The sequence below is a fragment of the Physeter macrocephalus genome, chromosome 11 (assembly GCF_002837175.3).
Source record: "Physeter macrocephalus isolate SW-GA chromosome 11, ASM283717v5, whole genome shotgun sequence".
NCBI lineage: Eukaryota > Metazoa > Chordata > Mammalia > Artiodactyla > Physeteridae > Physeter > Physeter macrocephalus.
Window position 1 is genome coordinate 76,118,604 of NC_041224.1, and position 4,531 is coordinate 76,123,134.

A 4,531-nucleotide genomic window follows, 5' to 3' on the forward strand; every position below is an offset into this window, starting at 1 on the left:
ACTGGGATTTTAAAATTACTATTGATTTGGCCTGATGCTGGCGTTAACCAGTGAGCACAGACTCTGAAACCAGATGAGTGTTAATACTGAGTTTCCATCCACTTCACAGACACAGTGACTGCAGTTCCATTCATGGCTTCTGGAAAGGTTGTTGGTCTATCCAAAAATAGTTCATTAACAGATATGTAAAGTAAGTTGCATCACTGGCTTTGAGTTTAAAATTGAGATATAATTCACATACCATAAAAGTCACCCCTTTAATGTGTGCAATTCAGTGGTTGTTAGTATATCCACAAGGTTGTGCAACCATCATCACTATCTAACTCCAGACCATTTTCATCACCCAAAAAGAAACTCCACACCCATTAGCAGTCATGACCCATTTTCCCCTCCCCCTACCCAGGCAACCATTAGTCTATGATTGTGATTTCTTCTTTCACCCATTGGTTAATTAGGAATGTTTTAATTTCCATATATTTATAAATTTTTAAAATTTCCTTCTGTTATTTATTTCGAATTTCATTCTATTGTGGTCAGAGAACATAGTTTGTATGATTTCAATCCTACTAAAAATATTGAGGCTTTTAAAATGACCTAACATATGATTTACCCCAGGGAATGTTCCACATGCACTTTAAAAGAATGTGAACACGCTGTTGTTGGGTGGATTGTTCTATGCATGTCTTTTAGGGGTACTTGGCTTAAAGTGTTGTTTAAGTCTTCTATTTCCTTTTGACTTCTCTCTACTTGTTCTATCCATTATTGCAAGCAAGGCACTGAAGTCTCCAACTGCTATTATTGAATTGGATATTTCTCCCATCAATTGTATCGGTTTTTGCTTCATGTATTTGGAGCTCTGTTGTTAGGTATGTATATGTACATGATTATGTCTTCTTGATGGACTGATCATTTTATCATTATGTAGTGTCTTTGTCTCTAGTAACAATTTTTGCCTTAAGGTCTCTTTTGTCTGAGATTAATATATCCACTCCAGCTCCCTTTTTGTTAAGTTTGCATGGTATATCTTTTTCCATCTTTTTACTTTCAAACTGTTTGTGTTATTGATTTGTAAGCAGCATATAGTTGGATCATGATTTTTACCCATTCTGGCATTTCTACCTTTTAATTGGATTGTTTAATTCATTTACATTTAATGTGATTACTGATAAGGTAGGATTTAGTCTGACATCTTTCTACTTGTTTTCTGTCTTATGTCTTTCTGTTCCTCTATTCTTCCATTACTTCCGTGCTTTCTGTTGTATATTTTTTAGTGTGCCATTTTAATTCCCTATTTGTATCTTTTACTATATATTTAGTTATTTTCTTAGTGGTTTCCCTGAGGATTATAATTAACATCTTAATATACAGCAGTCTAGTTTGGAATAATACCAACTTAATTTCAGTAGTATACAAAAATTTTGTTCCCATATAGGTTTGTTCCCTCCCCCTTCCTTTGTACAGTTATTGTCACACAGATTTTGTGTTTTTTCACTTTGTGACCATCAACACAGATTTATAATTTTTTAATGGAGTTGCCTCAAATCAGATAGGAGTAAAAAAGAGTTATGAACAAAAAATGCATTTATGGTCTTTTATATTTACCTATGTAAATATCATTGCTCTTTATTTCTTCATGTGGATTTGAGTTACTGTCTATTGTCCTTTTATTGTAGCCTGAAGGACTCTGTTTATTATTTCTTGTAAGGCAGGCTTGCTAATGATGATTTTTGTTTTTATTTATCTGGGAGTGTCTTAATTTCTTCTTCATTTTCAAAGGATTGCTTTGGGGATACAAAATTCTTGTTTGATAGTAATTTACTTCAGCACTTCAAATATGTCATCCCACTGCCTTCTGGCCTCCAGTTTCTGATGGGAATTCCTTGCATCTGAGTCAATTTTCCCTTGCTGCTTTCAAGATATTCTCCTTGTCTTTATCTTTTGACAGTATGATTATATGTCCAGGCATGAATTTGAGTTTATACTGCTTCAGGTTTATTGAGCTTCTTGGGTATGTAAATTAATATTTTTCATCAAAGTTTGAAGTCTTTGGTCATTATTTTTTCAAATATTCTTTTTCTCTTCTCCCCTTATATGACTCCCATTATGCCTATGTTGGTGCACTTAATAGTATCCCATGAGTTTCTGAGGCTCTATTAATTTTCCTTCATTCTCTTTTCTTTCTGTTCCTCAGCCTGGATAATCTCAATTGATTTATATTCAAGTTTGCTGATTCTTTCTTCTGCCCGCTCAAATATGATGTTGGGCATATCTAGGGAATTTTTCATTTCAGTTATTGTATTTAAACTCTACAATTTATATATGGTTACTTTTAAATAATTTCTATCTTTTTATTGATGTTTTCTATTCGGTGAGATCATTTTCATACTTTAGTTATTTGAATATATTTTAAATAGCCGATTTAAAGTCTCTGCTTGCAAATTTCAATGTTTGGACATCCTCAAGTACAGTTTATTGACTTTTTCCACTGTGTATGGGACATACTTATTTCTTTGCACGTCTCATAATTTTCTGAGGAAAACTGGACATTTTAAATAATAATAGGATAACTGTGGAATTAGATTTACTAACCCCTTTGCCAAGGTTTTGATGTAGTTGCTGGTTTTTGTTTATCTAGCAAGTCATCTGAACTAATTCTTTAAAGTCTATTAGATAGACACTGAAGTCTTGCTCAGATAGTTCCTTAGTGAACTAATGATTGGACAGATATTTCCTTAAACACCTGAAACCAGTTAACTCTCACGGTCTTTGCTGACGGCTTTGTGTGCATGTTGCAACACACTTCAACACTCAGCCAGGAAGTTGACAGCTCTGCCTTCACCTTCAATTTCTGCTCGGGCAGATCATCAAGATCAACCTAAGGTGGCAGTTTAGGATGTCCCCAGGTCTTTCCTGAACAGGAGTAACAATCTTTGGCTTCAGCAACATTTTGGCATGTGCATGCACATGACCATCTAAATTCCCAGGAATGGCAGAGCGTTTCCAAAGCCTCTATGAATATCTCATTCCTCAGCTTTTCCTTTTTTAAGTTTATGGTTAGCCTGTTGTTTGCTCCAATGTTTATTCACTACTTCAGGCAGCCACAACTGCTTCTGATTTTTTTTTTCATTAAATTTTATTTTTTTCCTGTGGAAAAGGCTTTTCATACCAGGCAAGCTCTGATCAGAAAAATAAAGACAGCCTTGCAAGTGAGGTCTTCCAGGGAACCACCAGACAGTTCTCTGGGAATGAGGCTTTGAAGGAGCTCCAATCCCACTCTGCCCCTTCCAGTGGCTTCTATGCTGCTGCTTCTACATTACGGACTGTTGGTTTTCAAGGATAAGCAGAGCTGGAAATGGGCAGGGGGAATGGAAACAGGACTAGTTAAAATGCCACAAAGCTTACTGTTCTTACTGAGATTCAGCTATTTCTCTTGCATAAATATTCCTTGGGTTGCTATGAGGTTAATTTCCAGAGTTCTGAAAAAAGTTGATTCTGACAATTTTTGCAAATTTTCTCCTTGTCTTTATGGAGAGGAGAATTTTCAGAGGTCCTTACTCCCCCATTCTGGCTGGCTTTAAGTATTTAATGTCCTTTTATTTTTCTTAGCAAAATGAATCTGGTTAAAACAATAAAGCCGCCACCATTGACATTTCAAGGCATTCGCATGGTTCAAGCTCAACTATTCTATAAACAGCAGTATCTGTGAGAACAACTAAACTGGATATAGTATGAATTATAGAAAATGTCCACACTACAAATGAATGGTGCCAAAATGTTTCAGTAGGCAGACTCAGAGTATTAGAAAATTTTTTCATTATATAAAAAAGAAAGAAAGAAGGAAGGAAGGAAAGAAGGGAGGGAGGGAGGGAAGAAGGGAAGGAGGAAGGAAAGAAAGAATGATCTTGGATTACTATAGTCTCAAAATTTCTATGAGAAGCAAAACCTGACAGGTAACAAGCATAATCCACACTCTGCTGTAAGATGAATTGGGGGAGGGGGGCGCAGAAACCTGGCCAACTCTTGCAAGTCTCTTAATTACATATAGAAATGACCTCCAAATGCTCCACCTTCTGTCCAGCCACCACACTGGAATGCCAGTACTTTTCTGTCTCTGATGTACAAGGGACCATATAGTCATGCTTCAAAGAGAATATCCTAAGCTGTAAAGCAATCTCTTTTCCTGACCAGGGATAAGTCACTCAGCTATGATCAATTCCTTTACTAGAGACACTTGCATCACTTTCAGATCCATTGGCTAATAGCACAGGGAGGTACTTCCTGGGTAGGGATAGTGAGACTTGAATGATTTTTAGATAGACATGTAGTTATTTTCAAGAATACAAACTTATAAAAATCCCATCAGTTTAAGAGAAGGCAAGATATTCACTTAATTCCTGGAGAAATGTAGAAGAGCCTCATTAGGAGTAAACAATAGTTGGTGGAAACCACAAAAATAATAAAATCATAATAAAATGTCCAGGGTTATGTAAGGATACATTTTAAAACAAGATTTTTTTTTTTTTTTTTTTTT